This window comes from Orbicella faveolata, unplaced genomic scaffold (genome assembly GCF_042242905.1).
Source record: "Orbicella faveolata isolate gen_17 unplaced genomic scaffold, um_ofav_v1 contig_13, whole genome shotgun sequence".
NCBI lineage: Eukaryota > Metazoa > Cnidaria > Anthozoa > Scleractinia > Merulinidae > Orbicella > Orbicella faveolata.
In genome coordinates this window covers 11,075,538-11,086,229 of record NW_028301540.1, presented here as the reverse complement: position 1 = coordinate 11,086,229, position 10,692 = coordinate 11,075,538, and the positions used below count along the sequence as shown (strand labels likewise).

The 10,692-nt window shown below is 38.4% G+C and overlaps 1 pseudogene across 1 annotated transcript in view; it reads right to left on the bottom strand.

The window, feature by feature from the left end:
• Positions 1–1,976: 1,976 nt before the first annotated feature.
• Positions 1,977–10,692, bottom strand: part of LOC110062677 (sodium- and chloride-dependent taurine transporter-like) — a 41,101-nt pseudogene continuing 32,385 nt past the window's right edge. The window contains exons 13-14 of the transcript XR_016205966.1: positions 4,012–4,179; positions 1,977–3,215 (exon numbers count right to left, since the gene is read on the bottom strand). The product of XR_016205966.1 is annotated as a sodium- and chloride-dependent taurine transporter-like (transcript). The remainder of the gene's footprint in view (positions 3,216–4,011; positions 4,180–10,692) is intronic.

Sequence of the window (10,692 nt, the reverse complement as noted above, 5' to 3'; positions counted from 1 at the left end):
GGCAAAAATGCTAATTAAGACAAATGTTAACAACAGAACGTGAAAAGGTGTAAATTAAAAGGATAATTTTAGATTTACATGGTGTAATTGCTGATTGAGGCAAGGTAGTTCTTTTTGAATATGGATAGCCTCCTTTATCTTGAGTTGAAAGCAATTACACCATGTAAATCTAAAATTATCCTTTTAATTTACACCTTTTCACGTTCTGTTGTTAACATTTGTCTTAATTAGCATTTTTGCCTACTTATTATTCAACTTGCTTTGTAATCATTCATTCAATTGAAGATGACAGAAGTTCTGTCGAAACATGTCTTTTAAACTTAAAAAATTGGTCTTTTTCCTTAAAATCTTTACATGTCTGCTGCTATCTAGACCTTATAGAAGAATCTTTGTTTACAATATTTGTCTCATTAGCATAAGCGATACAGTCTCTGATGAGCTACAAAAACATTAGTTCTGAATACTGAAAGGGCACAGCACGATTAACTGTCCCAAAGAATTAACTCCGATGTATTGGACACTCATTTGCGCGACGCGAATTTAAAAACTAAAGATTTTACAAAGAGTGTATGAGCTCATTAGCGCTTTTGCCACCCAGAAATTTTGCAGTTTTTGAAAGCCAAATTCTCCTCGAGTTTTACACCCAAAAAGCCAAAAGCCTCACCAATTACTAAGTTCCCCAAGTTCTTTAAATGTTTGTTGTCAATTCGTGTCTAGCGTGATGCTTTCTCTCCACAGTCGTATGTTTAAAAACTTAAACAATGACGTCACCAAAGATTCGCTTACAATACGTAATAGAAGACCGAACAGGAAAATGGAACACCTCAAGTGCAAAAGTATTTTGCTAACTAGGGTTTAACACACTGTGCTTCTAAACTGAAATCTTATGGTTTGTAGCAATGCCCTCAAAAGAGGACTATTATACTCCTAATCGTACTGTAACAAAATTCTCGAATGTGATTGGTCCCCCGCGCGCCTACTTGTATAGGTAATCAGACTATTTCGAGTGCAATTTGAAATTTGAAATACATAAATACAATTAAAATACAATTTAAAAAAGCATGAAGCCGTAGGGCTCGTGCAATTTGCAGTCTTTAAAAATTTTACTAGCGCTTACTTGTTCAAACTTGCACAAGAAAAAAATCATTTGATTACTTCTACAACTAGGCGCGCAAAATACGCGAAAAAAGTTTCCCTTTGATTGGGTTTACTTCGAGTCACAGCTCATTGGTCCCACTACATTAACATTACTGACCGAGAGATCACAACCCTGATTGACATGCTGACACTTGTGGAAAAGTGAAGACCAAAAATATCCTGTCAATCAATGAAGATCAAATTCTGGAAGCATCTATCATTCCAAAGCGTTTTCATTTTAGGGACCTCAAAGAAAAAGAAATAGGTGTGCAAAGACGTCGTAATTTGTTTACGTGAAAATGTTTGCCGTCGATTCCAGTTGCGATCAGCATGTTCAAAATTCAAACTCTTCGAATTGTAAAATGAGTTAGAAATACCGTCCTCCCCAGGCAGCTGACTGTTGCTTTCCAGGAGGTGCTGTACTTCACATGTTAAAAATGACTTTACATTAGTGGAAATGGTTTATGGATTTGGCATAGAGACAAATAAAGTGGATCAGAAGTACGCATTTCCGCAGGACGACGCGACAGAAACTTTTTGATGATTGCAAAGGACGTCTCTCATCTCCTGTAGCAAATATTTCGGTGTAAGGAAGCTTCTGGGCTTTGCGGATAGTTTCCATTTCTTTCCATCACTGTATACTTTGATGGATCCTTTTTGTATGACAGGTTACCATTGCAACAATACAACCTGCTAGAATCACCCTTAATTTTAGCTTTAAGAGCTTATAACTAAAAAAAAAAAAGCTTGATGACCCCACATTTTCTTGTTATCGACTTGTAATAAGTATGATAAGATAATGAGTATGGCATAACGAAGTGGTTAAAAGGAAAACAAGGTGTGTCAATTGAGACTTTATTCATGCGTATGGAGGGAGATGTTGCGATATACTGTCCAAATGTGTTAGATTGAACTCTAAAATAGGGCAGTCCTTCATTTCAATGTCGTGCCCTAACCATTTTTTAACTGTATACGGTATTTACCTCGGACAGCTATCTATATCGAGTTTTCCTTTTAATTAAAAATTTTGCCGATGTCGCAAGTATATCCTAAACTTCTAATGGACCATTTTCGTATTCTCGGTATAAGACTGGAACTAGCTTGCAACTGAGGCTAATGCTTTTCAGATGTAAATGACACAAATCTCTTTCTAATGAAATTCCCCCACATGAGCCTCCATTGCAAGCTAGTTCCAGTCCAATACCGAGAATACGAATATGGCCTATTGTCAGAATTATTCTGATCTTGAGCACCAAGCAATGATTAACCCTCAGACTTACAAGCAAATTTATACTCCGACAGTGGCACAGTGGTGGGGGCTCATTAAAAACCTTTATGGATCTCGTTCTATTGAAAAGGATTCAAATTATTTTACTTTTAGTAGAGAGATTTGAGATTTTGAGATTTCCTTGAGATTTCTGCACAAGATGCGACACTCTTTTGTTGGTTATGACGTCACGTGATATGACGTTATGTCACGGCATTCGCCATGTTAGATCAGCCATCTTGGATTTCACGACTTCATCAGGAAATCAGAATGTGACGCAAGGTTGTGGAAAGTTATCCAAAATGATAACGGAATGTAAAAAAGCACCAATGCGCCAATGCCACTAAAGAAAGCTGGACTGAAGAATTCTGTCAAAAAAAGCCGAGGTTTAACTTCACTGGCATGTCAAAATATACTGACCCTGACAAAACAGTTGAAATATCAGTCAGCATCACAACGTAAATCTACTTTCAGAATTTTGAAATAAAAAAAGTTTTCAGAAGGGTTTAAATTCACCATACCAGCAGTACCCTGACCAATTGTACCACCCAGGGTTAACAAAGCTTACATACAACTATTTCCGATAATATTCTACCAACAACTATCAAACTACAAAATAATGCATGAAAATTTACGTAAAATTCCGATAAATTAAATTAATAACACAGGAATTCTTATTCGCCTCGATTTAGGCCGAGCTTGTAATTAATTCAGCTGTTTCATTTGTTCCTGCCGTATTTGGATCAGTGCCCAGCCCATTTATATCTCTGTCTTTCTCCTCGATGTCAGGTACAAGTAACTTGTCCAAGCGCTGTCAAACCAAACAGAAAAACCAATAAATACATCAAATGATTCTTTTTGGAACATGGCTGCGTTTCCTTATCAGTGGCAGTATTTATTAACGGCCCTCTTAGTGCGACCCTCCTCCTCTTTCTCCTCCTTCTGCTCTTCCTTCCTCCTCCTCCTCCTCCTCCTCCTCCTCCTCCTCCTCCTCCTCCTCATTTTCATCCGCCACTTTCTCCCCACCCCACTTCCTCCAATTTAAGTACCCTTCCTTTACAGATCCATGGAACATTCCCCCATCTCCCCCTCTTCTGCGTCTCACAAGCTAAATTCATTTATTCATTATCACTCATTAGTCACGAAATTCAACAAGACGACTACATACAAACGTGCTAGAAATGCTACCCAAAGCTGATATATTGGGAAGAACGTTTCTTCTCCAATTTTATTTGTTTGTTGTTTTCTTTTCTTTTCCTCATCCAAACTGGAAGGGACATTGTTAATCGACTGACTTTCAGCTGGTCGAGCACTAACACAGTTTTTTTTTTGGGGGGGGGGGCTACTTTGGACGTTGACCCTGCACAAAAACTGGCAAAATACCAAAGGTGGTTATGTGTACTCATAAAACTAACCAATCGAAGCATCGCGATTATTCATGCATAGTCTATGAGCATAAAACAAAAGATGTGCAGTGTCATGGACCTTTAACACAAATTTTAGCCTGTTTGTTTGTTAATTTCTTTGATGTTTACCTTCCTAACCATTTCCCTTTATTAACTATGCCGAAGTTAAGCCTACTCATGTAAATCACTGCAGGTGTTCACCTCTTTGATACTTCCCGTAGTCTTGAACAGCTTGTATATCATCACCGCAGGAATAAGAATTAACGAGGATACCATCAGCAGCTAACCAATCGCCTGGCCCCAACCTGGGTACACGTAGTCGCCGAATTTGAGTGGTGAATACGTCACAAGGTTAAAGACGAAAATAAACTGCAACGTTCAATATAAAAATAATTAAGGCAGCCATAAAAATAGCCTACGTTGTAGGAGAGTTATTTGTGAGTAATACGTTTCTGTGAGCTGTGTCAAGAAACGAAACATGGTTGTATTCGTAGTTGGTTTGAAAAAGAAGAAGACACAACGAACTGCATAGGTTCATGATACATTGCTTGAAGGAAAAATATTACTTCGAAATGATGTTGATGAAAGAATGAATGAATGGTCTATTGAAATATGAATGATCTAGTGAGGGAGTGGCATAGGATAGTATCTTTTCTGGGAATAGTTGAAGCAGTTTCTTGGATTGCTAGAGCACAAGAGCCAACACTAATTAATCAATCAGGCTAGTTATAATTTTTTGGGGGGGTTAGTAAGAATGAGTTTCGGGCTAGTACATCCTACGTGCAGCTTGCTTGAAGGGCAGGCTGGAGAATTTATTTTGTTTGGACCCTGCCTTTCCTGAACGGACAAGGAACACAAATAGAGCGCAAATATTGTGTTTATTCAGCGGTTCGGTTTTTTGGTGCAGTGGATTCTCTTGTATAAGGGAACGAACAGTTTAGATGGCTGAACAATGTTTAACGAAGAATACATAAAATAGATTGGATATTATTAGATATCATTCAACATAAGATTACTAGTCTATTGAAACACGAACAAGTGTAGAAACAAGCAAATGCAACCAAACATGTTCCATTGATGTCACGATGCAAGATATGCAGCTTTTAGTTAGTACTGGTTGCAGTTCTGCGTGACAGGAAATTCTAAAAGCAACGAATATATGTTATCCTAAATGTAATTTACAACTTCAAAGTCGATCAGAATGGCAACTTACACTGTAGGGTAGAAAACTACAAACGAAACTGAACATGTAACATGAAAGTCAGGAGTTAAGAAATATCTTCAGTGAGCATTGCAAGCAACAGTTTTTATAATTCAGTTATAAAAGAACTATCGAACATGCAATAAAAAAAATCAACAAATAACTGATTGGTACTGGGGAAAAGTTTCAGAGCCAACAAATTGCTTGGAGCATCGAGAGTTGTAAAGGTTGTAAAGTCCTTAGTGCCTTACAAGCTTTGTACTGAGGAGACAACTTTCGTTTTTCGGTTGTACGAGATGTTCCGTTTTGGTAGACTTAGAAGGCCGCTTGTTATGATGTCCTCTGTTAGAGGCTGGTCGTGTGGTAAACCAAGTGCTTGCAACAGAACATCCTGGAACATTGTTATAGTGACAGAAGCATTGTCGTCCTCTTCAATGAAGGCTTGAGTATAGCATGTTTTCTTGCACTTTTCAACTTTCTGCGTAAGACCGCACTTTCTGCATTATGTTATGACTTGCGTGCTGTCAGTTATTTTACTTTTGCACTTAAAGCATAAGTAGTAGAATGCAAATGTTTTGATGCCAATAAATTCAGCTTGCGTTGTTTTCGTAAGGAACGTATCGGGCAAGTCAGTTGGAGTGGCCAACGGCTGGGAGAAGTCCTCTCGTGGAGTAATTGTACAATTACATCCAACAGGGGTTCCAACAAACAGGCTTCCGTCATAGTGGTTCTTGTGTACTCTCAAGTTCTTGAATGTGTATGCGCTACCTTCTTGAATTTGAGGAATGAAGTTTTCCCAGAGTTCAATTGTAATTGCTCCGTGAGGATCAATTAAGAACCCAGTGATCTTTTCTTTCAAGCCATATCTTGTGTTAACCTTTTTGCGACCTTGAAGTTTGACCACTTTGGCATCAAATGATATGAGCTGATTATTAGTTTCAGCGGAGAGTAAGCCTAGAGTTATATTAGACTTCAATGTTGCTTTAGGAAATGAAACTGGCATTTCAAATAGTCTCACTCTTGCAGCCATGAGTACACTTTTGTTATCAATTCTGTCAATGTCATAATTGATGAGTTTTACTGGACTTGTCTTACTTTCAACAGACTGAAATTATGACAGCTTTGACGGCGAAAAGCAAACACCTCGTCGTACGCCATCCTTTGTCTCCAACTGCATTTCAAAATACTTGCTTGTTGCAGTTTTAGCATCAGTTCTTGTGCTTGATAAAACAGGAGTGACATTATGGACATAAGCAATGAGGTTTGATTACCCATTGAACTGGTACAGGATTGGCTGCTGAGAGTGCTGGTAGAGGATTGGTTGGCAACAGTGCTGCTGGAGGCTTGATTGCTGAGCGTGGGGGCTAGAAAGCTCAGAGCGCTGATGAAGGCTTCGTTGCTAAGAGAGCTGACGAAGACTTGGTTTGTCAGACTGCTAGAGGAGGTTTGGTTGTTCAGATTGCTGGTAAAGGCTTGGTCACTCAGAGTGCTGGTAAAGGCTTGGTTGCTCCGAGTGCTGGTAGAGGCTTGGTTGATCACAATGCTGGTAGAGGCTTGGTTGATCACAATGGTGGTAGAGGCTTGATTGCCGAGACAGCTAATGGAGGCTTGGTTGCCTGGAGTGCTATTTGGGGCTTGGTTGCCATGAGTGTCGGTTGAAGCTTGATTGCCCAGAATGCTGGTAGAGGCTTGGTTGCTCAGAGTTTGGGTAAAGGACTGATTCATCATACTGCTAGTTAAGGCCTGATTTCTTGTAGTGCTAGTAGGAGCTTGGTCAGCCATAGCCTTGGAAGAAGACTCACAGCTACTAGTACTGGTGAAGGGTTCCCAGTTCATTGCTATAGTAGAGTCTTGGCTGTCCATGGTTGTGGGAACTGGGTTATATTATTGGGTAATTGGTATGGATTGGTATTGGATGATTCTGGCGGTGTTTTTACCCCGGTTCTCGATAGGAATGCGTTTAGAAGATATTTTTGAACCTCCTCTCACTTTTGGTTGTCTAAAATGAAAGGAAGGGCAACAAAATCAGCAAGTGAGCAATCTTCAAGTTTTCAGACAGTTTTACTTTAATGAATCATATTGTTCAAGTATTAAACAAACTGGCTTGTGATCAGAAAAATAACATTCTCTGACATATGGAAGAATATTTTTGTCAGGAATATTTGTGTAGCCATGATCAATACACGTTCTGCTATCTGTGGTGTGCTGTAAAATTAGCTGCCTGAAACCGTAATCTCTGATTAACAAGTCAAAAAGTGCGCACCTATCCGTTACATTAAACCAGTCTATATTAAAATCATCAATAATTATCTGGTAGGTTGATAGAGGCTGCAAATGAAGAATTTCAGCAAGAGCTAGGCCCCGGGAGCTAGGCGCAGTTGCTGGACCGGAATCCTTTGTGATCGATAAACTAAAATTATGTTTACATTTGGCAAAACTGATAACCTTGCGACTGTAATCTCAATTCCATTTCTGTTGTGTTGACAAGGAAAGTGTAGTAGGAATTCTAGTCTGCTGTATATAGCTGTGCCACCATAAGGCCTATTAGTGCCCTGAGACTGACCATCATTCCTAAACAAAGTAAAGCCATCTATAGCATACATATCATCTATAGTGCTGTTGAATTGATTTCCAACAGGCTTTGTGTTCTGCTACAGCACTAGTTTGAGTTTCACCATCAATTGGACACAGAATCCTTGTACACCTCATGGGGGGTTGGGGATAATCGAATCGGCATTCAACCTTAGTGCCTTTAAGGCATGTATGAGAATGCCTGTGCATTTGCCGAGAAACAAGTTGAAGTAATGTTGGATCGTCACTTGGTTTTGAACAAGTTATGATACTGTCAATGAATGCTGTGACTTCTTCATCATCATTTACACCAAATACTGGGGCATTTTCAAGCCAGATAAGCATGTGAATATGTGGAGATCCCCTTTGTTGGTATTCAACTCTGTAAAACAAGTTACCTATTCTACCTAAGGGTGCTTCTTCAGCCATGAAAAATATTTGTAGGAATTGGCTTACTTGATAGTCAAAGTGTTTAGCACATGTTACTGGATCTGACTGAATAAATCTGGATTTTTCTTCCTAATTGAGATTTTTTAGCTGGCTATCAGTATACTCTGAAGAAAATGATTTCAACACACATTGCAACCCTCCCATCAGATCTTCTTAATTCTGATTTACAAATCTCACTATAATGCACGGGGGTTATTCTATCTTTGTTATCAGGCCTCTTTTGTCCAACAAATATTCCTGGATATGCAAGTTCTTCAGAATGTTTATCATGGAATATGCTAACTGGTCTACTGCCTTCAGCTGGTGCAAGATTTAAAACATGTTGGTGCTCATTATTGTCTACAAAGTTAGCAGTTGTTAGCATAGTGTCTGTTACGCACGCCTGCAGGTATTTCAGCTTCGTCTTCAGTCCAGGCACTATCATCATTAGAGAAATTCTCTTTGCTACTCTCATTTATTAAAGAGTTACTAGTTTTTGTATTTATCTCACTAGTGTAGGGAAATGTCTCAGAATTATCATCAGCATTGTTGTTATTGATATCACAATTATTATAGTTTTTATCATGCACTGATTCTGTTGTGTAGGAAACTTCTCAGTCTTGGTCAAAATTAATCCGTTCCTCTCTGTGAAGAGCACTCTTCCTAACTAGCCACTGAGAAGCCTGTATTACCATAGATGGTCTCACATTTAACGATAAGGCAGAACTTTTATACTATAACTTTCTCTTCAAGTTAACTTTAACAGTTGCTGTCTGAGTTGGCAACCGAGGTAATAACGAAATTGAAGTTGTCACATCAGCTGCAACATTAACGACATTTCTAGTTATCTTGAACTGCTTTCCTCTTGGTGCCTGCATAATCTTTTGAAATGCCAATCTTGGTGCAAGTAATCTGCACTCAAGCTCATTCAAATCCCAAAACGGTGGCTTTGGAGGAAATTTCATTCCATTCTTAACAGCGCAAGGTGGCACTTTGCTTTTCTTTAACTATCTCTCACACATTTTGCACAACCATTCTATGTCTTGAACACTTCTTTCCTTGGTGAGGTATTTATCAACACCTGGATTATTTTCTCTAACCTTTAAAGCAGATACAACGTGTGTTGGTACCACATCTGGTCACAAGAGCTACAAATGTAAAATGGTCCACTTGAAACAAATGTTTTGAAACTTTGAAATTAGGAAATCAAATATGTTATGCTCCCTTTCATTAGCAGTGCAGAGTGCTTTTTGTTCAGTCTTTTTCGATTGATATTTACGTATCTGGGCAGCATGCTTCTTTTTTTGTTATACTGTTTGTTTTAGACGTCTCTTCTGCTTTGCTGCAGCTTGTTTTTTCTTATCCTCTGGTGTTTTTTTCAGTCTATATTGTCACATATACTCTGCATGCCTTTTCTTTTTTACCTCGTTTTCTTTCTCATCTTCCAATATGCACTTACATGTGGCTGTATTTTGCTTTTGCATACATGCATGATTTTTGCATGATTCCAGACAACAAACAGCTGGCCTTTTTCTTCCCTCTGTCACTGAATTTATTTGTTTACAATTCAAAAAAGAATCAGATGCAGTCATCTCATTGTTTGAGTCATCTCTTGTTTGTTGTACAGTTTGGTTTGAAATACATTTCTTAGTTGATATATAATGCACTTCACCAATATGCCCAGCTTACACCGTGACACACTCTTGCTGAGGATTTGTGGCTTCTATAATGTTAAATCTGCAAAATTTGGGTCAGATTCTATAATGATAATTTTAAGGTTTAACGTATCTGCAACTGCTTGAATGATGAGATTATCAGCCCATGTTCCTTGCCTTGACATGTTTTCTAAGTATTTAAGCCGGGACTGGTCAAAATTACTTTCAATGAATCTTTCTGGGTTTTGTCTCAAATGATTAACTCCTGCAGCCCTTATGTAAAAATGATGTTTTGAATCAGAGAATAACTGGTGAGAAATGTCATGAAAGAAGCAATTTCCTTGACCGCCCAGGTCAACTGGGACGAGACCATAATCAAGCAACTTTGTTTCTAACATCCGTAATGGTGAAAAACATGCACTTTCTTCATTGAGATGATTTATTGGCGTAGGACCTGGATTGAGCTCTATGTCCCCTGAGAGCATAATCCTCTTCTTGGATTCATTACATCTTGCATTTTTGTTACAGTTACATGCTGTTACAGGAGTAGATTGCTGTATGACTGTGGGATGACTAATGTTTGATATCTGGCATATTTTTTTTTGGAATTACTTCTATCATTACAATAATTATTATTCGTTCTCTTTCTTCCTATAGCATGACTACTTATGACTTTTCTGTTTGAATGAGCCCAGCATTGTCTACTCATGTTAATGAAGTATGCAGTGAAAAAGCAATAACGCCTACGAAGAAAATTGACACGAAAGTCTTTGTAGTTTTTACCTATGCTATGTATCTCAGAGGATTTAGGAAAACAATTTTTCATCATATTCTTTGAGTGCTCTCTTGACTTTCTCTTACTTAACAACCCAACCAATCTATTAACTCGCACTCGTGATGGCTCACGATCCCTCTGTTTTTGTCTAAATTGACTTTTCACACGACTCCTGGCACTTGATCTGTTTACTTCATGTATGGCAACTAAATCAGTCTTAGCTGCTTCATGGTAATTTGTGTAGACACCTT